General features: G+C 39.0%; 1 protein-coding gene across 5 annotated transcripts in view; it reads left to right on the forward strand.

The window, feature by feature from the left end:
* pard3aa (par-3 family cell polarity regulator alpha, a) overlaps window positions 1–26,902 on the forward strand; it is an 850,778-nt gene that overhangs the window by 403,627 nt on the left and 420,249 nt on the right. The window lies entirely within an intron of this gene.

Below are 26,902 nucleotides of genomic sequence, written 5' to 3' on the forward strand. Positions count from 1 at the left end.
ATCATAATTTCGGCCGTTTAAAAAATATAATTGACTAAACATTTCTAACTTGATCAGTCGAAGAGATGGACCGCAGTTTATCCATGTGCCTACTTCCACTGTGTAGTTCATTTGACAGAGTCTCGAATCAGAAATAATGACTATTTGATGACAGTAGTTTAGTGGCTATCTCAGCAGCAGAATTGCTTCTTTATAAGTATTGTGTTGACTGATGCTGTACTTAATTAAAAGCTTGTTCTCATTAGTTAACCAACGATCTATTGCTTTGTGGAAGAAGGACGTCATTTTAAAGATTTTTTTAATTTGTTTATCAGATAGGGATATGTGTATTCTATCCCTACCTTCACCAAATCTAAAGAATAAATTAAGAATCAACTGCATCGCTGAGTTTGGAATCAGGTATAAGCCAGACAAGGGTAAATGTGGCAATTTTCCCTTGGTAAAAGAAATCTGATGATCAGATAAGTTCTTAATAACAATCTAGTATTTCCAGCTTTTAGTTTGTAGGTTTATTTAAATACCTGCATTTAAATTTCCCAGCCAATAGAGTGAGATTCAAATTCATGCCTCTGGATTATTCATCCAGTCTTTTGCTGGCAACGCTGCAGTGCCTTACCCCAATGCTGCCAGCTGGGTCATGTGGTTTCTCTTAAATCTGTTCCTTCTGAGGCCTCTGAATTTCATCTGTGACAGATATATTCCATCTTTGGGAGCAGTTTTGTGTACTTGTTTGTCAAGTTAAAGTTTCTTCCCTCGAAGTATTCCATCATAAGCCAAATTAAAGGCATAATTTTTTCAAAACCTTCCTTTTAGTTAACTTCACTTTTGTTCTCTAAACAGCACATTTGCCTTCTTCTGTCACCTCTGTATTTCTTACCCCATCATTACAGTTTTTGTTTCATTTTGAGAGGCGTTCATCAATGCCTTACTGATTGGTGCCAATAAGGCTGGGCAAAACAATGCTGGCAGAAGAAAAGCGTGTAACTGACTACAACTTGTGGGTCTCTGCATCTCACATATTTTGTGACTACTTTGGATGTTGCTGCTTTGATGGCAAATGCTGATAATCTCACTGCTATTACAATGAACATTCCAGGTATTGATCATTCTATGTGGTTTTCAAAGCTGCTGATCCCATTGACTTTTCTTTATGCCAGCAATCACTGTGAAATCTTGCTTTGAATGTCTTTCCCAATGAGTACCATGAAATGTCCAGCCATCAGATTTATACATTTCATGTGTGTGTGTCCTCTCAACTTTGCAAAAGAGCTTAAATGATTAATGTACCCATTGGGGAAATCTCCGGATTGCACTGTGCTTGAGTTTGATTTTTGCTTCTGAATTTTGCCAAGAAGTGTACATTTGACTGCAGTTTTGAGGTTTGCTTAACAAGAGCTGGTGTAGATTTGGAGTTTTGCAGAGATGCACCTGGGGCTACTTAAAAACTTTTTTTCTTTATCAATCTTTTTATTAGTTAAAAGAGTACACACACACACACACACACACACACACACACACACACACACACACACACACACACACATATAAACAAGAGGCGAATTATCTCAAATATCTATATCAATAACAATTCATATAAAAGGTAAGATCAACATTATCATGATCCTAATAGTATTAATCTAATAGTATGTAATAAAGAAAAAGATAATTGATTCTCTTATCCATGAAAAATAGAAAAAAGATAAAGAAACTTTTATAATTATAATATACATAAAAACTCACAAAACAAAAAAAAACAACAAAAGAGGAAAAAAAAAGGAACTGGGCAGCTCAAACTGAGAGTGAGAGCAAGATAAAAGAAAAACTTTCTGATCAAATCCAACATTTCGAGGAGGTAACTGGAAGGGCCATAAGTCAGAGCATATGAAAATGTTGAATAAAAGGTTGCCAGGTTTCCTCAAACTTAAAGAATGTATGAAATGTCCGACTTCTTATTTTCTCTAAACTTAAACAGGACATAATGGAAGTAAGCCAATAAAAAGCAGTAGGTGGATTAGAATCCTTCCATTTAAGCAAAATGGCTCTCCTAGCCAATTAAGGTGTAAAAGCTATCATCCGCTGAGCGGAAACAGGAATATATCCTGCTTCCGATGGAATTATCCCAAAAATTGCTGTAAATTCAGTTGTAGATCCAAATTTAAGACTTTTGATGAAGTTTTAAAGACTTCTTTCCAAAAATTATCTATCTTGATACAAGACCAAAACATATGTGTTAAAGTAGCCACCTCATATTACAACTATCGCAAATAAGATTATTATTGGTAAAGATACGAGCTAATTTGTCCTTTGACATAAGCTCCCAATGCACTACCTTGAACTGTATCAAGGAATGATGGGCACACGTAGATGAAGTATTTACCAAATAAAATTTTTTATCCCATTGATTATCTGAAAGTGACTTTCGAAACTCCAATTCCCACGCAGCTTTAATTTTATCATTAGATAGCATATGCAAATTCAGTAACCATTTATAAATTATAGCTATCGGTCCTTTTTGAAACGGTTTAACCTGAAAAAGAATATCTATTGTATTGGGTGAATAAGCCAAGGGAAAATTTGGAAGTAAACTATGTAGAGAATTCCTAATCTGTAAATATCTGAAAAAGTGTGCATTTGATAGGTCGAATTTATCCACTGTGAAAGACATTAAGCAATTCCCCATAAACAAATCTAAAAAAGTTACTATTCCTTTGGTTTTCCAAATTGAAAAGGTCTGATCAGAAATTGATGGTTTTAAAAAAATAATTGAGATGGATTTTACTAGAAAGAACAAAAATTAAAGTCAAAGAATCTGCGAAACTGAAACCAAATTCTTAATGTATGTTTAATAATAGGATTAAGGTCTTGACTACCAATCTTAGTAAGCAAAAAAGGGAGAGGAGCTCCCAGTAAAGAGGCCTAAACTTCAAACACAAATCCCAATATTGTTCTTGCCAGTGATATGCATTTGAGCAAGTACTGTGTATATTCATCTGGCTAATGCTTGGTAACTTCCTTTCTGCTTATGGTGTCCTGAAATGGTCTGTCTTGGCTTGGCACATAGTTAGTTCTGATAGCATGTTATGACTCCACTGTCACAAGAAGATCTGCAGATGGCGGAAATCCAAAGGAACACGCACAAAATGCTGGAGGAACTCAGCAGGCCAGGCAGCATCTATGGAAAAGAGTAAGTCGTCGCCATTTCAGGCCGAGACCCTTCTTCAGGTCTGCTACTATCAGTGTGTGTTGTTATTACTCCACCATAACCACGTTGCATTTTATTGATACCTCAGTTAAGAGAAAAAAGCATGCCTCTCAACCAATCTTTCCCTTTACAATGAAGCTGTACAACTCAAAAACAGGTACATTTCATAAGCAGTAAGGATGATTGACACCTCCACCCACTAACCCACCCTACCACAGCCTCTGCTACCACTACTTTACCATCTCCTGTCAGAGCCACCTTATGTACGGACACTCCTGTACCTAGCGTCACTTAATGGGCATTAAATCAATCTATGTATATAGAAGCTATCTTATGTGTTTATATTGTGCTTTTTTAAATATTGTTACTGTGTTTGTTTTATTTTATGCTGTAGTGGAGCTGGAATGACAATTATTTTTTTCCCCTTCACAATTGTGCATTGGAAATGACATGAAACAATTTTGAATTTTGAATCTTGTTAAAATGATTGTCATCTCCTGCTTTACTTGTCCATCGGTGGAGAAACTGACTATGAGTGTGTATGGTTATCTCAGTGGTGGAATGAAATGAGTATTTATGCACTTCAGTTTAATTCAGAGATGGGGCTTTCTTTACAAAATATTAATTTAAAGGCATGTGTTTAGTAGTCCTCTTGATTTGCCACAGCCTTTTTGCTGATGGTAGTCTCACAATGCACACAATTAGAGAGTTGCATGAGTTAAACTCTGTGATATGATGGTGATATATTTTAAGTCAGGATGGCGAAGGAGAACCAGTAGGCCACTGGTTTTCATATGAGTGTTTGTTTGATAGTAGAATTTGCAGAAATGCTGCCAAGTTCATAAAAAACAATTTAGACACAGCACTCCTGCCTCTGAATTCCAGTTCCTGCTGTCACCCCGTACAGTAAATTCAGCAGCCGTGAGGGAATGTGATCTGGTGCTTCATCTAGTATGTTGGTTAGTCAAGAGTTTTAACATTAAAAAGTTATCAAATAATGGAAATTAGATGTGCTATCTCTCGTACTTAAGAATGGGCTGCCAATCAGCTTTACCATACAAGATAAAAAAGAAACAATGCATAGCAACAATGGATGTCCAAGTAATCCCTCAATGATCCCCGATATCAGCGCAGCATTCCCTGTAAAATGCTTGTTACTGGAAAGCACTGGTTAGTAAAATGCCAGACAACCCAACTTTTATTGTGTTTGGATTTGTTTTGGCTTTTGCTGGACATACAATTCAAAAAAAAAATTGATGTTTTGTGGGAATGTCAGCTGCATCAGGGCTCGTGTGTACAAGTGCCAGTCCCCTAAAATCAGTGCATTAATCACTGCCTTTCTCAACATAACAATTGCCCGAAAGAGAACTCGCCACTTTGAGATGGTGTTGTTCATGACCCTGCGACCTGTCTCTGGTCTTTTCTGTGTGTCAGCTTGTGCTCTCAGTCCTTTTCGGGTTCCTCTCACTGATCTCCACAAGCCAGCTCTCCAGACACAGGAGAGCATTAGATCATTCAATCGAGTTCCAAACTTCACATCAACAGTTTCCGTAACACGAACAAAATAAAAGCAGAAGGCATAGAAAAAGTGAAATTATTCAAGAGATTTACTATTTGGAAGACATCGCGCAATGAGTTGTTCACTGGAGCCGTCTAGACTGAAAATCCAGTACGTCTGTACAAATGGTGGAAGGAGCAGACTATCTTATCAACTGTCCACCAGTCCTCCCCATCTGTGGCAGAGTCTGTTATTCCCCCAAGGATCATCAGAGCCTGTAAATCTGTAACAAAAGTGATCCTCAATCCTCAGGGACTGCTGAAGTTAAATTATAATTTGGTGTTTGAAACAGAATCAGGCTGGATTGAAAGGCCACTTGGCTTAGGTTAAGAGTGATTCTAGATTTGAAGCACTCATGTATTCAGGTGATCATCAATTTAGGATCTCACAATACAGGTTCAGTCACTGAGTTAACACAATGCTGGTGGAACTCAGCTGGTCAAGCAGTATCTATGGAAATGAATAAATAGTCAACGTTTCTTTGTAGTATTTGATGAAGTACATACGTTTGTTGAAGTACCAAGTATCTCATCCTTCCTTGATGCCTTATGGTCCCAAAGTGTTTTTTTTAAAATTAATACACAGGCTGTACAAGTAATAATATATTTAGATTAAATGTATATCAGGGAATATTATGTTAAGAATATTCTTGCATTGCATTATTAATGTTGGACTCTCTCCCACTCTGTTGAGAACCGCCTCTCACTAGCAGCTGCCACCAACCTAAAAAAAAGGTGAAGTTCACTGTAAGTACTCATAGCTCATTATTTGGCCCACTTACATGTGACACTGAATGGTAAATCTAGCCTTAGCTCAAATGTGGTGTTTCTACTGTTATGTATTCAGGCAACAATAAATATATGAGTTAGGCAAGGGTTTATATAACAAATAACACGTTTATTAAACACTGAAAACAAACCCCCCAAAAGTAAACAAACACTAACGTAACTGGAAATCAGCTGCTGTGCAGCAGCTTAAACAGTTCTTAAAGCGATGTTGCAAAAACAGTTCTTTAAAGTAGTATTGCCACAAGTTCAAAATGCTCACAGTCCATTTAAGGGAGAGACTTTTTAAGATGATTTAAATTCTCTTTCACGTCATTTTGCTTCGATCCCCAAAGTCGAACTTTTCCCACGAAGAATTTACGAAACGTAACGGCTTAAAGGCACTGACCTTTCCTTTATCGCACTGTCCTCAATCTTTTCTGCTATCCCGCAGAGATTAACATGAGAACAGTCAACGAATTCCTTCCGAATAAGGATTAAACAAGGTCGAACCCGTTTCACCGTCGAAATAGATTCTCCTCGACCTTTAACTCCTGAACTCCGATCTTCACTCTCCACTGATTGTCAACTAGTAGTATTGTAAAGAAACTGCTGGCAATGACCTTTTAAACTTTAGGCATTATATAAAACTTCATCTTTCAATTAAACTGCGTCATCACATTAAATCACGCAGTGGCATGAAGTCAACTTGGCAAATCCAGCCACGAACTGCCCCTCCTCACAGGGTGGTGTCTTCCTTTTTTAACCTGTAAAAAAAACTGTCACATGATGTCTACTGGCGGGAAAATGACATCACTCCACCATCACAAGACCATTACCTCAAGTCCAGTATAGCTTCAACCCCAGTCACATGACAAGGGTACCACTGTCATGTGTCACGAGTACGTAACACTACTTGTTCCATGTTTACCATTCTACTTTAAAACGTGTCCTTGAATGGTTTATGGAAGTTTTTTTTGGATGTGAGCAGATCATTGCAGTGATCATTACAGATCAGTTTGTTGAGTTTATAACATTGTATCCAAATGTTCAGAAAAGAAAGCACTTTAGTCATGCATTATGCCATGCTGTTGTGATTGGCTGAGCTTAATGTGCATGTCTTTACCGAAAGTTGTAGCTGGTCAGACGTGCTGGTCATTTTGGAATTTCTGTTTGAAGACTTCAGAGGGAGAAAATGTTCTTTTCACTCAGTGTGTCATGCCACTTCTGTGGAAGGAAAGGGATTGTCAACGTTTAGGGTCACACCCTCTGCAAGAGGATGAGGGCTGGGGTTTGCTCTGAAATATCAACAAGTTCTTTCCTTCCATAAATACTGCATGATCTGGTGAGTTCCTCCAACAAATTGCAAATTGCACCAGATTCCAGCATCTTTAGACTCTGATGTTTCTTAATTAGTATTTCACTGAAGATGGTTCAAAATGTTTTATATTGATTAATATAAATGTGTGCAGGATAGTTTTTTGCAGTAATATCAACTAGAGAAAGGGCAGTGTTGGATATCCTGTTAGGGAATGAGATAGGTCAGGTGACGGAGGTATGTGTTGCGGAGCACTTCGGGTCCAGTGATCACAAACTCATTAGTTTCAATATAATTATGGAGAAGGATAGGACTGGACCCAGGGTTGAGATTTTTAATTGGAGAAAGGCTAACTTTGAGGAGATGCAAAAGGATTTAGAAGGAGTAGATTGGGGCAATTTGTTTTATGGGAAGGATGTAATAGAGAAACGGAGGTCATTTCGAGGAGAAATTTTGAGGGTACAGAATCTTTATGTTCCTGTTAGGTTGAAAGGAAAGGTTAAAAGTTTGAGAGAGCCATGGTTTTCAAAGGATATTGGAAATTTGCTTAGGAAAAAGAAAGAGATCTGCAAAAATATAGACACCATGGAGTAAATGAGGTGCTCGAGAAATATAAAGAATGTAAAAAAAATCTTAAGAAAGAAATTAGAAAAGCTAAAAGAAGATACAAGGTTGCTTTGGCAAGTAAGGTGAAAGTAAATCCAAAGGGTTTCTACAGCTATATTAATAGCAAAAGGATAGTGAGGGATAAAATTGGTCCCTTAGAGAATCAGAGTGGACAGTTATGTATGGAGCCAAAAGAGATGGGGAAGATTTTGAACAATTTCTTTTCATCGGTGTTCACTAAGGAGAAGGATATTGAATTGTGTAAGGTAAGGGAAACAAGTAGGGTAGTTATGGAAACTATGATGATTAAAGAAGAGGAAGTACTAGAGCTTCTAAAGAATATAAAAGTGGATAAGTCTCCGTATCCTGACAGGATATTCCCTAGGACCTTGAGGGAAGTTAGTGTAGAAATAGCAGGGACTCTGACAGAAATATTTCAAATGTCATTAGAAACGGGGATGGTGCTGGAGGATTGGTGTATTGCTCATGTAGTTCCATTGTTTAAAAAGGGTTGTATGAATAAACCTAGCAATTATTGGCCTGTAATTTTGACGTCAGTAGTGGGTAAATTAATGGGAAGTATTCTTAGAGATGGTATATATTATTATCTGGATAGAGAGGGTCTGATTAGGAACAGTCAACATGGATTTGTGCATAGAAGGTCATGTTTGACCAATCATTGAATTTTTTGAAGCGGTTACGAGGGAAGTTGACGAGGGTAAAGCAGTGGATGTCTATATGGACTTCAGTAAGGCTTTTGACAAGGTTATGCATGGAAGGTTAGTTAGGAAGGTTCAACCTTTAGGTGTTAAAATTGAAGTAGTAAAATGGATTCAACAGTGGCTGGATGGGAGATGCCAGAGAGTATTGGTGGATAACTGTTTGTCAGGTTGAAGGCCGGTGACTAGTGGTGTGCCTCAGGGATCTGTACTGGGTCTACTGTTGTTTGACATATACATTAATGATCTGGATGATGGGGTGGTAAATTGGATTAGTATGTATGCAGATGATACTAAGATAGGTGGTGTTGTGGATAATGAAGTAGGTTTTCAAAGCTTGCAGAGCGATTTAGGCCAGTTAGAAGAGTGGGCTGAAAGATGGCAGATGGCGTTTAATGTTGATCAGTGTGAGGTGCTACATTTTGGTAGGAATAATCCAAATAGGACATACATGGAAAATGTTAGGGCATTGAAGAATGCAGTAGAACAGAGTGATCTAGAACTAATGGTGCATAGTTCCCTGAAGGTGGAATCTCATGTGGATATAGGGTGGTTAAGAAAGCTTTTGGTATGTTGGCCTTTATAAATCAGAGCATTGAGTATTGGAGTTGGGATGTAATGTTAAAATTGTATAAGGCATTGATGAGGCCAAATTTGGAGTATTGTGTACAGTTCTGGTCACAGAATTATTGGAAAGATGTCAACAAAATAGAGAGAGTACAGAGGAGATTTACTGGAATGTTACCTGGGTTTCAGCACCTAAGTTACAAAGAAAGGTTGAACAAGTTAGGTTTTTATTCTTTGGAACGTAGAAGGTTGAGGGGAGACTTGATAGAGGTATTTAAAATTATGAGGGGGATAGATAGAGTTGACGTGGATAGGCTTTTTCCATTAAGAGTAGGGGAGATTCAAACAAGAGGACATGAGTTGAGAGTTGAGGGGCAAAAGTTTAGGGGTAACACGAGGGGGAATTTCTTTACTCGGAGGGTGGTAGCTGTGTGGAACGAGCTTCCAGCAGAAGTGGTAGAGGCAGGTTCGATATTGTCATTTAAATTAAAATTGGATAGATATATGGACAGGAAAGGAATTGAGGGTTATGGGCTGAGTGCAGGTTGGTGGGACTCGGTGAGAGTAAGCATTCCGCACGGACTAGAAGGGCCAAGATGGCCTGTTTCCGTGATGTAATTGTTATATGGTTCTAAATTGCATGCAGCCTCATTGATTTATCATACCTGTATAATGCGTTCAGGTGGTTTGAGATTTATAGTATATATTTTGGAGGTAGAGCCCATATACCAAATGATAGTGGCTGGGACATAATGTGAAAGATTCCCGTAACTTTATAGAAACCTTGTGTTGAAGCTGCCTCTGTTTAAATGATGTGAATGTTTTTTTTAATTTCACAGCAATCAAACGAATCTGGAAAAAAATATAACTAAATTGGACTGTGATAGAAATCCACACCATGCTGTTTGGTAACAAATATTATATTCACTTTTGATGAAATGGTGAGGGTGGCTTCTGCAATTTAATTCTTCTCTGGTTAGAGTTAATGAGTCATTTCTCATACATCATGCAAGAATGAAAGTAATATGTAGTCTTAGGTGTATTTAGCCAGTCACTGACAACAGTACCTATTGTTGCTTATTACTCATACATTTTTTCTGGGAGGTCCAAGTCCTCGTGGAGAATTTACGTTGGAAACAAGAAATCTATATGGACGCATTAGCAAAACTAATTCAATTTCATGGAGGTCCATCCACATAATATGTAATTACCTAATATGTTTTTCTTTTCTCCTTAATATATTCATAATTGCAATCATCACTTGCTTATCTTACAGTTGGTCACAGAGGAATCAAACATCTGTGTATTCCTGTACACACAGCAATAAGTGAGGCAGCATTTGTTGCAGGGGAAACAGAGATGATGGTAATCCTCGATTTGAGAAGTTAATTCTGTTTGTCTCCCCACTGAAACAGCTTGATTTGCTTTGTATTTGAAATACATCATTATAATATTTCATACTTTTAGCATTAAGAATCTTTTACTTTTGTTCCAGTATAACATTTACAAGGATATTGCCAGGACTTGAGGACCTGAGTTATCAGGAATGATTGAATAGGTTAGAACTTTATTCCCTGGAGCAGGGCTTCAGCAGGCGGTGAAGGCTAGAAGGGCCGAGTGGCCTACTCCTGCACCTACTATTTATTGTCTATTGTCTGTTGCATGAATCAGTAAGAAACATTGGCACTGGATCAAAATGCAGAATGTTACTATACAAATTTTTTTTTCCCCTTTACCTTTAATTCTAACTGAATCATTCCTTGTCAACTCAGGTAGGAGGCAATTCAACTTTGATCAGAGGTCCATTTTGCACCTCAGTAGCTTTCCCTTCTATTGAAATCATTGAGCATGGAACTGAGGAGTCTGACTCAAAATTACAGTTTGTGCCATGTATTAGCTAAGGATAAAATTGAAACTTCAAAGTTGATGCAATGTAAGGAAAATCTTTAGCTTTCTGTGGAAATGTACTATGGTATGCTATTTTTAGATTAAGTCAATCCAATGATGTGGGCGTGAAATAATTCTTTGTATCTAATTGCCTTATTTTCTGTTCATATTGATTTTTGTTACCACCTCTGTGTGGTAAATGGAAGTATTTGCCTCAACCTGCCTCCTGTTACGAGGCAGATTTAACTCATTGCAAGTACAATGCCCATTGAACTGTTCCTGGGTGATGTTGGTTATTTATACTTGGCTGTGTTGAATAGGTGCTGAATGAACTAACAGGACTGTGTAAAGTTTTAGGCACATATATGCCACAAGGTTGTTGTATTTGTCAACATGGAGCAGAGAGCGAGTTTGTAAATCTGGTGGGAGCAAAGGATTTTGGGAATGGTGCGGATGGTGCAGTACGGGAGGAGTGCAGGACAGTGACAAAGAAGGAGTGCCGGGGTGGGGGTGGCATGGGTGCAGAATCAGGCAAGATAATTGGAATCCAAACAATTGGTTTATTGGTCATTTCCACTCCCTCCCCTCTTCCTGCCCCCTTCCAACTTTCAATCTACAATAGAGACCCAATTCAGAATCAGCTTTATCATCACTCATATATGTCATGAAATTTTTTTTTGCAACAGCAGTACAGTGCAATACGTAAAATTACTACAGTACTGTGTAAAAGTCTTCAGCATCCTAGCTATATATAGATGCTTAAGACTTTTGCACAGTAATGTAACTTTGACCAAATTTTCTCAGGCATCCTTAGTGTAAGGTAGATATGCCACTTCCATTTATTACAGTGCTACAGTTTATTTTGTGTGAAGCTTAGATACTCATGCCAAGTAGCCATCTTACATAGTGTTCTTCGAGTTTGCCGTAGATGCCACAAGATATACATTGCGGGAGAGATGTGCTGGAGGGAAACTGTTTTGTTCTATGAAACCTGTACTAGGTGGATGTAGGAAGAATGTTTAAATGAATTGGGCAAGATTGCAATGAATTGGAAAAAGAAAGTACGCAAATAATTTGGAGAGATAAATTTCGTCGGATGAAGAAGCAGAAAATGCTTTTGCAGGATGAGACCAAGAGAGCGTACAAGAAGGGGAGTGTACTTTCCGCCTCTTTCTCAATCTTACTGTCTCTATCTCCAGAGAAAACTCATCCAGTGATAACACCTTCCTCCTCTTTCTCAATCTCAGTGTTTCTATCGCTTTTCCACCAATGTCTATTATAAACCCACAGACTCTCACAGTTACCTCATCCCAACCTGTCGCTTGTAAAAACACTATCCCCTTCTCTCAATTCCTCCGTCTCTGCTGCATCTGCTCTCAGGATGAGGCTTTTCTTCCCAAAACGAAGGAGATGTCCTTCTTTTTCAAAGAACGGGGCTACCCTTTTTACCACCATTAACGATGCCCTCAACCATTTCTTTTCCATTTCACACACATCAGCTCTTACCTCATCTTACTGCCACCCTATCAGGGATGGGGTTCCTCTTGTTCTCACCTACTACACACAAGCTTCCATGTCCAGCACATAATTCTCCAGAACTTCCAGATCCCACTTCCTGTCTCCAACAGGATCCCACCACAAAGCACATCTCTCCCCCCCCCCGCACTTTCTGCTTTCCACAGGGATCGCTCCCTACATGAATCCCTTGTCCATTTGTCCCTCTGCGAAGTGAAACAAGTGCTACACCTGCGCCTACACTTCCTCCCTCACTGGCATTCAGGGCCTTAAACAGTCCTTCCAGGTGAGTCTGTTGAGTACTGTGTTCGGTGCTCCTGGTGTGGCCTCCTATATATTTGTGAGACCCGATGTAGATTGGGAGATTACCTCGCTGAGGTGTTGGAGGAACAACACCTTATATTCCAGTTGGGTAGCCTCCAACCTGATGGCATGAACACCAATTTCTCAAACATCTGGTAATGCCCCCCATCACCCCCTCCTTCACCATTTCCCATCTCCTTTTCCCTCTCACACCTCATCTCCTTGCCCACCCATTGCCTCCCTCTGGTTCTCCTCTCCACTTTTTTTTCTTCCATGGCCTTCTGTCTATTTCACCAATCAGTTTCCCAGCTCTTTACTTCATTCTTCCCCCTTCAGGTTTCACCCATCACCTGGCATTTTTCTCTGTCCCTTCCCCCCACTTTTTAAATCTACTTCTCAGCTTTTTTTTCTGCAGTCCTGCTGAAAGGTTTTGGCCTGAAACATTGCCAGTACTCTTTTCCAGAGATCCTGCCTGGCCTGCTGAGTTTCTCCCGCATTTTGTGTGTGTTACAGGAAGTTCTGGGATAGGTTTGGAAAAGTAACGAGCTTGGAGCACTGGAGGTGCATTAAACTGCATAGGAGTTTGATGTTCAAGCAACAGTGAAAACCTGCATTTTTAAAAAAAAAGCAAGAATAGATTCTAACTAACGCTGGATACACAAGTTCAGGAAAATGGGAAGGAAAGAAATGGGTGGAAATGACAGATTTCATTTGGCAGCATTGTATCCCATCTCCAAGCCCTTTACCACAATTCGCCATTGTCACGGCCCAAATTTGCTTTGCACACTACATGAAGCAGAGGCCTCCTCTAAAGTTTAAATCACTTTGAACACCAACTTCCTGCTGCCATCCTCATGACCAATGTTCACTGTGCTGTGAACGTTTAATATGACTGCTAAAAATTCCAGCCCCAAATCTTTTAGTAAGGTGCTGTGAAAACCTGTTGTATGTATTCCATTTTCCCCTCTAAATCGCAGGATAACTCTGTCAGAATTCCAGGCTTGCAAGTTTTGGCAAAGTTGATATATGCAAAAAGATGACAAAGTAGGTGCGATTTCGAAAATCATCACCTCAAGAGATTGCAAATGCTGGAGATCTTGAGCAAAAGGCACAAAATGATGGAGGATCTCCGCAGGTCAGGCAGCATCTTTGAACGGGAATAAGCAGTCAACCGTCGACAGTTTATTCCCCGCCATTGATTCCACCTGAGCTGTTGAGTTCCCCCAGCATTAGTGTGAGCTGCTATGAAGAAAATGTTTGCTTCGTAGTCTGAAATGGTCCTGGTATAATCGTAATTAAGTGCTTACTCACTTCAAAACAGTTTAAAATAGGAACATCTGAGTAATTAGGCAATGAAAACATCCAAAGGGCAGAGATGGTGGAAGGAAGTACGCTATATTTTAATGAAATCTATTTCAGTTCAAGTGACTTTTCCAGATGTTTACATGCAATGGTGTATTTCGGTGGAAATCCTGTTTTGACAATTTTACTTTGCATTTGGATCTTACTTGTGCTCGTTTTCTTTGTAACTGAAGAAACGTGCAATTGCTCATTCATTAATAAAATAATTCCTTGTGATGCTTTGATTTCTAAGCCCCAGAGAGCTGATCTGAACCGTTTTCTTGAGCTACCGGAAAAGTAGTCAGGAACTGTTCAAGATAGCAGTTTTTTGAAATTATTAATAGTTCTGCTGCTCATACTTGTCTGGAGTTTTGTGAAACTTGCAAGTTACATATTAGTTGTTGGAAAATATCACAGTGGAAGAACAGCATTGCAGATGCTTTGAAGCCACTGGTAGCTATATGTACAACTGCAAATAATTTCATGACACACACTGGTGATAATAAACCTGATTCTGATTCTAATATGGTTTCTGTCTCTTAAAATGCAGTCTGATGACTGCTGTAAAGTTAACTGTTCAGTGAACTATCTTCTAAAATCTATGCCCACAAAACTTAATTCATCTCAATATACCACAACATTAGCATTGTGCATTTTTTATTTGCACACTTTGGCCTGATCAGTAATGGAGAAGTTGTGGAAGAAATAAAGTTGAAAAGAGAAAGTGAAATCACTGTAACCAAGTGCCACATTAGACAGTGCTGTTGCGCGGAGCAGGACTCTAGTTATCTGGATTCACCAGAACCTCTGATACTTCCAGTATGGAGATTGCTAATACGATACTTCCCGTGCCTACTCTGGTTTCTACCAGGTGCTTTAATTTCTTCCCATGTGCTGGTAGCTTAATTTAGTGACTAAATTAATTGGCTAAACAGTCAAAGGGAAGTTGATGGGCATGTGTGAGAAGGAGAAATAGATGTAAAGAAACGAGGAGACTCCAAGGGAGTTGGGGTGGATTTGATGGGTGAATGCCCCTGAATGTAGTAAATTAGAAATTAATCTGTTTCTGACTTTCATCCCCATATACAAGGCTCCTGATGATGACAAGTAATATGGGTTTGTTCCTTTTGTTAAATAATCATTACCCCGGGAAAGATGTAAAAGATGGTTAACAATTTCCCTGGTAATCAATGATTTGTTTCTCCATCTAACAATGAGCTTTTTTAACATTGTTGATTCCATAATAGTTTGCCTGAACTGTCAACAAGGATCTTATTAGTAAGCAACATTTTTTAAAGACTTTGAAAAAATCTGTCGATACTCAAATTTGACAGCATCTGGACTGCAGACTTGGGTCACTGCAAGTAAGATTGAATCTGGACTGCAGACCAGGCTGCAAGTAAGATTGAAACACAGGGGCTTTAGACTCCCACTCCTGACTACCCTCCTGGCCAATGTGCAGTCTCTGGAAAATAAAATTGAAGATCTCAGAGAAAGATTGCAGTACTGGAGGGACCTCAGGAACAGCTGTGTTCTTTGCTTCAAGGAAACATGGCTATTGACCCACATTTCAGATGTAGCACTGCAGCTTAGTTGCTTTCATGTTCACCCTAAAGATAAGACAGTGCAGTTTTTTAAAGGTAGAAGAGGTGAAGTATCCTTCATAATCAATTCATCGTGGTGTACAGACCATGTCATCCGTTTTATCTACCAAGGGTATTTCTGCCGTCATCTGCGTGTGGTGTACATTTCACCTTAGGCCAGTGACAGTGTGGGTGACTCAACCAAGCCAGGTTGAAGCAGTCTCAGAACAAATACGATGGACGTGTCACCCTGGAACCAGAGGAGCTACTGCATTTGACTAACATTATACCACATTAAGAATGCTTACCATGTCATCCCATGCCCACACTTTAAATAGTCCAATCACCTGGTTGTACTTCTACTCCCAGCATACAGGCAAAGTATGAAGATAACAGCACCCGTGATGAAGAACAAGAAGGTATGGTCAAGGGAGGCAGAGGAGATTACAGGACCGCTTTGAGTTGGTGGATTGGACAATATTCAGGGATTCATCTTTGAGTGAAAATGCCTCAATTGTCACCAACTTCATCAGAACCTGTGTGGATAGTGTGTGCCTTCAAGAACATACTGGACATAACCAAATCAGAAGTCATGGATAAACTAGGAGATTCATACTCTGTTGAGGGCTAGATCTGTAGCACTGAAGTCTGGTACCCCAGAGTTATGCAAGAAACCCAGATACATCCCACAGAAGGTTATCTTAAGAATGAAAGAATAATTCTGATTGAGGCTAGAGATGGCATCGGATATACACCAACTCTGGCAGGGTTTGCAGTCCATTACTTCCAATAAAGCGAAAACCCAACATCATAAATGGTAGTGATGCTTCACTCCCAGATGAGCTCAACGCCTTTTATGCTTGCTTTGAAAGGGAGAATACAACTACGTCTGTTCAAATCCCTACAGCATTAGGTGACCCTGTAATCTCTGTCTCAGAGGCCAATGTCAGAACATCTTTCAAAAGGGTAAACCCTTGCAAAGAGTCAGGCCCTGATAGTGTTCTTGGTAGGGCTCTGAAAACCTATGCAAACCAGCTGGTGGGAGTGTTCAAGGACATCTTCAAGCTTGCACTGCTGCTCACAGTCGTTACCAGTGCCCGAGAAGAGCAGTGTGAGCTGCCTAAACCATCACCCATGGGCACACATATCTACTGTGATGGAGTGCTTTGAGAAGTTGATCATGGCCACAGTCAACTTCTGCCTAAGCAAGAATCTGGACCTGCTGCAATCTCACTGGCTCTCCACTTGGCCTTTAATCATCTGGACAATAGCAATACTTGTATCAGGTTACTACTTACTGACTGCAGCTCAGCGTTCAACACAAATCAAAAAGCATCAATACCAGTGCCTCTGTACCTCCTTCAATTGCATCCTCAACTTTCTCTCCGGGAGACCACAGTTTGTGCAGATTGGAAATCACATCTTCTCCTTGCTGACAGCTAATACTGATGCACATCAAGTATATGTACTTAGCCCACTGTGCTACTCTGTCTACACCAATGACTGTGTGGCCAAGCACAGCTCAAAACAGAATCTATAAGTTTGCCGATGATTCAACTATTGTTGGTAGAAGTTCAGGTGGTGATGAGGAGCAAAATAGATCAACTTGTTGGGTGATGTTGCAGCAAAAACTCTGCACTCAACGTCAGTAAGACCAAAGAATTTGTTGTGGACTTCCGAAATGGGAAGTGAATGAAGCACACACCAGTCATCAAGACGGATCAGAAGTGGAAAGGGTGAACAGCTTCAAGTTTGTGGATGTCAAATTCTCTAGAGAAAAGTACAGAACAGGAGCAGGCCATTCAGCCCATAATGTTGTGCCAAAACACAAATCCTTCCTACCTACACCATGTTCATATCCCTCAATCTTCCTTATGTTCGTTTGTGTATCCAGACATCTCTTGAAAGCCTCTAATGTATTTGTCTCTACCATTATACCAGGCAGTGCATTCCAGGCATCCACAACTCTCTAAGTAATAAAAATACTCCTCATATCACCCTTGAACCGAACCTCTCTCACCTTCAATGCATAGAATCATAGATCTAGGAATAACAGAGCATAGTTCCCTGAAGGTGGAGTCTCATGTAGATAGGGTGGTGAAGAAGGCTTTTGGAACACTGGCCTTTATAAATCAAAGCATTGAGTACAGAAGTTGGGATGTAATGTTAAAATTGTACAAAGCATTGGTAAGGCCAAATTTGGAATATTGCGTGCAGTTCTGGTCACCGAATTATAGGAAAGATATCAATAAATTAGAGAGAGTGCAGAGACGATTTACTAGGATGTTACCTGGGTTTCAGCACTTAAGTTACAGAGAAAGGTTGAACAAGTTAGGTCTCTATTCATTGGAGCGTAGAAGGTTGAGGGGGGATTTAATCGAGGTATTTAAGATTTTGAGAGGGATAGATAGAGTTGACGTGAATAGGCTGTTTCCATTGCGAGTAGGGGAGATTCAAATGAGAGGACATGATTTGAGAGTTGGGGGCAGAAGTTTAAGGGAAACACGAGGGGGTATTTCTTTACTCAGAGAGTGATAGCTGTGTGGAATGAGCTTCCTGTAGAAGTAGTAGAGGCCAGTTCAGTTCTGTCATTTAAGGTAAAATTGGATAGGTATATGGACAGGAAAGGAGTGGAGGGTTATGGGCTGAGTGTGGGTAGGTGGGACTAGGTGAGATTAAGAGTTCGGCACGGACTAGGAGGGCCGAGATGGCCTGTTTCCGTGCTGTGATTGTTATATGGTTATATGGTTATACGCTAAAGCTCTTTTCTGTGCTGAACATATTGATGCAATTATAAAGAACAGCTCTATTTCATTTGGAGTTTGAGGAGAATTGGTATGTCGTCAAAGACGCACACAAATTTCTATGGTGGTACCATGGGCAGCATTCTAGCTGGCTGTATCACCGTCTGGTATGGCGGAGGGGGCACTTCACAGGATCAGAAAAAGCTGCAGAAAGTAGTATTCTTAGCAGCTTCATCGTGGGCACTAGCATCCCCGGCATCCAGGACACCTCTAAAAGACCATCCCTCAAAAAGGCGGCATCCATCATTAAGGACCCCCATTCACCCAGGACATTCTCTCTTCTTATTGCTACCATCAAGGAAGGAGGTACAAGAGCCTGAAGACACACTGAATGTTTCAGGAACAGCTTCTTTCCCTCTGCCATCAGGTTTCTGAATGGACAATGAACCCATGAACACTTGCTCAATATGCCCCCCCCCCCTTTGCATTATTTATTTAATTTGTTTTCAGATAAACTTCTGTAATTTATAGTTTTTATTACTATCTATTGCAATGTACTGCTGCCACAAAACAGCAGATTTCATAGCATATGCCAATGATATTAATTTGAGGAGCCTTGTAATCAGCTTGGGTGCACAGATGTTGTCTGTACTGCTCTGTAGAACTATTTTTGTTCTGGACTGGTTGTATATTTGGCACTTTTTTGTTGAGCAAATGAAAATAATTTGAGTAAGAAATTCAGTCCAGGCTTCATACTCTGTCGTTAATGGTCACGACAAGAAACCATGCCAAGAACCCAGGAGGAGGTCACATACCAGTAAGTGTGGGAACTTTTTGTTTACATTTGTTGAATACTATTATCTGAAATTTTAAATTCTATTTAAAATCTTATGGACAAGATGATCGGAAGGCAAAATTTGTTGCTCCTTTGTAAATTCCTGATTTTTTTCCCCCCCCAGGCTGTTACAGCGTGCATTTAGTTTGAAACAAGCCCAAGTGTGCTGAGGGCAGTGGTTCACTTATTTTTATAAGACTCTTGAAACGACCATATCAGTTATAACACCGACACTCCACTTCAAAGGGAATTTGATTTTGAAAGGAATTATTTTTGCTACCACCTCTTGTGTAACCCATTTGAAGCAGTATCTCTGCTTTGTTAATGTGTGATAAGGTTAACTGAAATGAAGCCAGCTACCTTGGCCCTCTGTGCGCTGAGACCTCCTCGCTATTATTTATTAATGAAGTGGGCATTCCTGAATCCCCGAGAATTTCATGCTTTTCCTTAACTCCCTTCAAGAGAAGATTATGAGCCCCATTTTGAACAATTGCAATCCTTGTGATAAAGGGCCCCGAAAGGTACTTATGGGAATTTGAATGCATGATTGATGAAGTAGTGATGTTCTTTTTCATTCAGTAAGCTGCGCTATTTGGAGACAAATATGTACTTGGTGCTGTTCTCATGTGACCGCTTCCCTTGGTTTGGAGGATCAGTTAGAATTTGTTGGTTTTGGACGTGCTGTTGAAGAAGCCTTGATGAGTTGCTGGAGTTCAGTTGGTGAATGAAACACATGACAGGCACAGGGAACTGTGGTAGAAGGAATGTTTGCTCAGCATGATGGGTTCAATGTCAGTCAATCATGTTGTTTTTCTTTGAGCTTTTCGAGTGTTGATGAATGTGTTTGATCCTGCAAAGTGGAGATGATGTCATGATTTTGGGAAGTTGGGAGATGAGTCATTTCTCCAGAATACCCAGGCCTTGGCCTGTTCTTTTATCATATTTAGCTGAAGATAAAAACTACAATTACCACAGAGGCAAATACAATAGAGGTATTCAAGGGGCTCTTGGACAGGCACATTGAATGTACAGGAGATTTAGGAATATGGACATTGTGTAGGCAGTTGATGGCTAATGTGAATAGTTTGGCATTACATTGCGGGCTGAAGGGCTTGTTCCTCTGCTGTACTGTTTTACATTCTAGTCATGTAGATGGTGGGGATTTGACAATGATTGCCGTCAAGATAATGATTACTGGCGCTCCAAGGTATAAATGTTACTTGTCACATGATCAGCCCAGGCCTCAACATTGTTCATGTTGATGTTGATGCAGTACACTCAGTTGATGCCTTTGTGAATGGAATGGAAAATTGGTATAATCAGAGAACATGCCCACTTTTGAATTTTTGATGGAAGGAATGGCAGTCATGAAGCAGCTCCTACTCCACTGCACCAAACAGCAATATGAAACTGGATAGATCACCATGACCATCTAAACTGGTGACTTGTAAGATAACTAGTCAGCCAGTCTGACAAGTTTGCACTAAAACTTCAAAGTACTCGATCTTCCCTGGATAAATCCTTTTTCACAAGAAAGATAAGACACCAGATTCAGCCCTATTATATTTTTTTCAGATGGGATGGGGTGGATGATTTCTCAATGTGATTGTCAATTGCTGTTTACTATCGTGGTATTGTGTTGAAGGAGACCTGCCGATATTTTCCATCCAAAACCCCTCAACGCATGAATCAGTAACCTTCCATTTCAGAGGATATTTAAAAGTCAACTGTATTACTGATAATCACATAGCAGCCGCATTAGACAAGGACAGCAGATTTCCTTCCCTAAAGGACATATGTGAGTTATCACCATGTTTCTCTGGAATGAGTTTCAAGGCACTTTCTTTCATTGGTTCGAGGTTGCCCAAACTCCTATTAATAGTTTGTCCTTGTTTATTTGTCAAGTGGATTTCTGGGATATTCAATGGGTATCTGTTTGGAAATGACTTCAAACACTTCAAGAAAAAAAAATCAAGGAAGCTTACTAATAAAAGAAGAGAACTGTTATCAGATATGTTTCACTTTTTCAATATTGATAGTTTTTTGAGATCAGCAGATGGATTATTATAGAGCATGCACAAGGCCGAAGTGTCTGAAGAAAGCTTTTTCAAAATTTAAGTAATTGATGCACCTGCACAGAAACAATTGTGCAATTTTAAAATGTGTTTGTTTTAATATATTAATACCTTTGGTGGTTTAGCAAAAGGAGCCCTTTGCTTGTTAATGTCAGGAAGTTTGGATGAGCCAATGCTGATTTTGTCCTATGGGTTACAGGGCAATATCCTCACTGATGTCAGCTTCTCCATCAGAAATGCACAATACTGTTAATCTTCAAATAATTTTGGGACTTTTACTTCAGCTGCCACTTTTTATGTGTTTCTCTCTGCACGTTACATTCCTCGGATAAAGCTTAAGTTCATCATATGTTTTCTGAGGATCTGAAGTCACTAATAATGAAGAAAATCCGTTTAAAATGTTTGCAGTTTCCCAGTTTTCATATGGTGTGGTATAATAAAAGGCAAGATGATTCTCTCTGTCCATTATGTTTGTTGAACTACAACTCATCCTTTGCTCTTGCCGTTTTACCATAAAATACCAAATACCTCTGTTTAAATAATCTATCCAATTTCCCTTTGAAAATTACAGTTGAATCTCCTTTCCTTTCGGCAGGGTTATCCTGGTCATAATTTGCTGTGCATAGCTTTTCTTTTTATTGAGAGTTTTTTTTTTCCCATACCAATAAATTGAACATCTGAAGTTAAGTGGGTGGCAGTTTCAGTCTCCAGGAAGAACACTGGCTTCCTTTTATATGGAAGTAATTTATTTCTGTTTGTGTTTACAGTTTTGAAATTTATAAGATTAGGTACTCATTTGTCCTGAGAACTTAAATCTATTGACCAAAATATAAATTAGATAGTAATGAATATGTATTTATTTCCATAATACTTGGCCTGCTTGTATCCTTATTCAAGCACAGAGTGAGTCAAGGCGATGAATGGAGAATTTCAAAACAGAAGAAGCTTTGCTGTCTTCAAAATGAATTTTCCTGCTCTTTGTGGTTAGGAAGATGTGCTTAATATATATATTTTTAAAATTATAACATGAAAACCTTGATGGTCTTTGTTCCCTGGGCTTCATTGTTTTGGACAATCTTCTTGTGATCACAAGACCCTATTGGACATTGGTAATGTAGAATACTGCAAGTCTGGTTCACTGGTAAGATTGATGACAGGAGAGCTGTGCGGACCAGGCCTCCATACCGAAGTGTCTCCTGCTGTAGCCGCCCAGGGGAGGAGAAACCAAAGGCCTTGTGGGAGGGAGCAGAGGCATGGCAGGAGTTCTGGAGTCCATGCTGGGCTTGGGCCTGCCCCTCCTGTACTGCCGTCTAGTGTTCGCTTGGTGGAAAACAAACTGGATCAATGAGGTACTGCTGTGTCCTTGCACTTGCTGAAATGTTGCTCCAGGACAACATCCTGTCCACCATCAACCTTCAGGTCACGCCACTAAGGGACTTTGGCTGTTCTTATTATTATTATTGCTTATTTTTTCTCAGATCAAGCTAGGATATGAACTATTGGCATAACTGAGCACACTCATTTCTCCATTGCTAGGAACTTTTGGACTATTCTACTGATGTTTAGGATTGTGGCTTTCTGAAGATTTATATAGATATTACTGTGTGGCCTTAATTGTTTAATGCTACTGTGTAGTGCCTTTGGGATGATACCAGTTGTAGATATTACTATTGGAACAATAGTTCATGTTCCAGAGTCTTTCAATTTCCTCTTTTAATTTTGCATATTTTGTATTTCAAAGCAAGATTTTGGTGAAGGATGTTTATTGTGCCTGTGTAAGTAATCAGATTGTGTTAAACTGCTACAGGATCCTGTAATGTGATTTCTACATTTATCATCTTGAATTTGTTGGTCTTTTATTTTGTATTTTTGATCATTTTTTGTGTTGGCCATCTTGTCCTGTATTGCCACAAAGAACCCTTCTGTTTCTGGGAAGAGGTCTCCAACTCTGAGCCAGGTGTTCGCTTCTTTGTTTGCCATCTAGTCTGCTCAGATCGTGGGGAAGTCTTCCATGTGGAGTCATGCTCTTCTGTTGGTTAACATTTTCTTCAATAGCGATAATGTCTTCATTTTTCTGGGCTGTGCCCTCATCTAAGTTTCATGGTGTATTCTACCTATCGGATTGCATATGCTCGTGTTGAGTTCTGGTAGCTGTTTTCGTTGATGGAAGTATATCCTTAGAAGTTTTACCTGACTGTTGTGTAGATTTTTAATGTCTGTTATTCTTCTTCTCCCTTCTGTCCTAGGTAGTGTTAATCTGAGCACATTTGAATGCACATAATGTTTTTGGTTCTTATTTTTTTTTGTAAAATTTGGACCAAGATACTATGCCAAAAGAATACATTAACATAGGTATAGCAGAACTGTTTATAGCCTTTGTTATATTTTTTACAGTTGAACTATGTTTGGCAGATTTTCTTAACCCTTGAAGAAAACTATGTCCAAGATTTTTTCCTTTACTTCACTATGATCTATTTTCTTTCCTTGTTGTTATCCGAGATACTTATATGTTTCATATTCATCCATCGGTTATATTGCCTCCTGCTGCTCTGTTTTGTACTCTGTTAGCTCTATTGCACCTTTCTTCACTGTTAATGTTCTCTATTTATCCAGTCCAAAGTTCATGTTTAAATTTTTTGAAAATGTTTCTCCTTGAATTAATTGTTTTAGCTTAACTGACGAAGGAGCATATTATTTTGAATCATCATATATAAAAGATGTATTTGTTAAGGTATAGCTCATTTCATTGTTTCTGATTTGATACCTAATTTTTGTTTGATTCAGTAAATTAAAGAGTGGGTTTAAAGCCAGACAGAACCATAGTGGAATTAAGAGAGTCGCCTTGGAAAATACATCAGTTTATTTTGATAGCGGCAGTTGTTGTTGTTATTATTTATTATGTGCTATCTTAATGAAATGGAGATATGCTATATGAAGTGTGTGCATGACTATAAGCCCTATATTTTGCACCTTGGGCCCAGAGGAACACTGTTTCATTTGGCTGATACATGTTTATGATTGAATGACAATGAAACTTGAACTTGATCCGTTGTCTCCTCCAATTTTCTGAATAGGCAAGCTATAGATCATCTTGACATGGAGTCTGCCTGAAAGTGGAATCTGGGGTCAAGGAATATTGTTATTCTTGTATTGTATTGTCAACTTATACAAAGAAAATTTGAGAATGACATCAAGTTGGCAGCAAGGTGGCACGAGCTCGACAGTTCTTACCCAAAAATTCCTGATATCGAGGTTCAGTCCTGAACTCCAGTGCTCTCAGAGTTTTGCAAAGGTTTCCTCTGGTTCTCCCATATGTTAAAAGTGTGCAGGTTAGTAAGTTGCTTTTAAATTCTTCTTGTGTGCAGGTGAATCCATTAATAGGGGGAGGTTGATGAAAATGTGGGGACAATAAAATGGGATCAATGTAAATGAATGGTGCAGACTTGCTGTTCTGAACGAGGGGCATGTATCGAGGCTGCACTACTCCACAATCAAATAGCATGTCTAGTTAGCACAAAAGAAAAATGTGCTGAAATGCAAGATAACATAAACAAACCCACAGAATGAGTGGGTAATTGGCAGGTTTCCACACAGTTGAGTGTGAAGTGTTATGTTTGATAGGAAGATAAGAGATTATATAATGATTAAACAAACAGAATCCAGTTGGATACTTGAAAGTACAGCTAGAGACAGAGTACATGTAGCAGTGCAGGCAAAGAATGTTTCCTTTTCAAAGGATTATATTTTTATCAAACTCATGTCCAAACAGTGAAGAATTCCTTCTAATCTGAGTGATTTATTAAAATATTGACTGAATTAGATTAGAGTAATCTATGAGATATAGTACAATGGAAATTGAAACAACACACACAAAATGCTGGTGGGACACAGCAGACCATGCAGCATCTATAAGGAGAAGCACTGTCGACGTTTTGGGCCGAGACCCTTCATCAGGACTAACTGAAAGGAAAGATAGTAAGAGATTTGAAAGTAGTGGGGATTGAATAGAAATTGAGTTCACTTTTATAGTTGCAAATGTCAGACTCTTGGATTCCAGATAATACATCAAGGACATAATAATTCTAAAGCCCTTTTGCTTTAACTGCTCTGGAATATTTTTATTATTGCCACTACTAATTACCTTGGATTAATTCTACATTGTAAGTGCACTCAAATACTGGCATAAGGAAGAATACTTTCTACTGAAATTCTCCTTGTTCCTTGCAGAACTGTCTGGAAAAACAGCAACAACAGACGAATTTTATGCATTTGAAATTGAATCAAATCTGCAACTATTTTGATGGGATATGTATTTCATGTTAGGTGCAGGATTGCAACCCAAAGTGGGAAAAAGTCCATCCTACTTTGAAAATAGTTTACATGACTTGGAAATTAATTTCAGTTTTTTTGAAAGGAAAATGGTTGTGAAAATCTGAAATATAATCCCAGGTTTTCCCTGAAAAATGCTGGCAGTTCTGCATGGTTTCGCTGCAATTCCCCATGTTACTAATCATAAATTTGGGACTTTCGTATTACTATTTAAATGCTGAAATTCTTCAGAAACCCTTATTGAAATTTGTCAGCCCTGACTTTGGACTTGCCTAAAAGTTATGTCAAACTTGTGCAGTTTTCCAGCAGATGTTTTCCTGCTGCACCATTATTAGCCAGCGTACTTCATCCATGAGCGATAAATGTGAGAGAGAGCAACAGATTTTGCAGAATTAACTTTTGAATGTTTTTAAGAGTATTTTTTTCCATTTTTTAAGATTTTAAGAATTGTTTTTAGCTTTTGAATTTGTGTGCATCAGAGGCATTCAGTTTATTTGATCAACATTGGTCCCACTTCCAGGGAACTACGTACATCTGTTCTGTTTGCTGTTGTACAACACTACAAAATGCCTGTGCCTGTGCCCTGTGATTTACGTCTAAATTCAGCCCTGCTTTAAATTAAGTGCAACATCATGCACTTTTCCAAGTTAAATTCCATTTGTTATTATTTCTGTATTTAATTTAGATCCTGTTGTAATCATCAATAACACTTCACTGATCATGATGCCACCAGTTTTGGTGTCATCTGCCAAATTGCTAAGGAGGTTCTCAGCTTCAGGTTGTGCTATTTATTTCTGTGTAATGTTATTGTGGGCAGCCGTTCTGAATACTAACTAATACTTTCAGTTGGATAAGAACATATTTTTGCAGGCAGAGTTAATTAAAAGTATCTTGCAAACTTTTTTTGCCTTGAGTTAAGATATCTTGGTAAAAGGCAGACCTTTTAATTTCATGTCTTACTGCTAAACAGATCCCAAGTGATACGTAACTTAAACTGCAATTCTGTATTGAAAAACTGCAGGCTAAGGAAGTGAAATGTATTTATTCATGAACTTTTGTAACCTCAGCATTTCACAGCTGTCTGAGTATTATTGAAATACAGTCATTGTAGCATTGGAAATTATTACTATCAATTTCTGAAGTTCATCCTACAATCAGCAATCTGTAACCTGTTTTAATAAAATGGAACAAAGGAAAATTATTTTCTTGGGTACCAGATAATGTCCCATCGACTCCTGGAAAAACATGCTGTATTTTTCTTGCACTCCTGATCAAGAGATTGATTTCATAATTTTAGACTTCACTTAACAAGCAGTAATTCAGACAATGTGGCAGCGTTCCCTCAGTACTGCACTGAAATGTCATGTTAAATTACCTGTTCAGAAGTTTAAAACCTAGCAGCCAGAGCCATGGCTGTCCACTTAAAAATATCAGTGGGAAGCTTGGCTTTTGGAAGTAAGGTCATTCATGTTTCAGTGAAACGTTTGGCTTGGCAGTTCATGTTGATTGGACAGATTCCTGCTTGAGCAGAACTTGGTAATTATTATGATCGAGCA

The sequence above is a fragment of the Hypanus sabinus genome, chromosome 6, assembly GCF_030144855.1.
Source record: "Hypanus sabinus isolate sHypSab1 chromosome 6, sHypSab1.hap1, whole genome shotgun sequence".
Classification (NCBI taxonomy): Eukaryota; Metazoa; Chordata; class Chondrichthyes; order Myliobatiformes; family Dasyatidae; genus Hypanus; species Hypanus sabinus.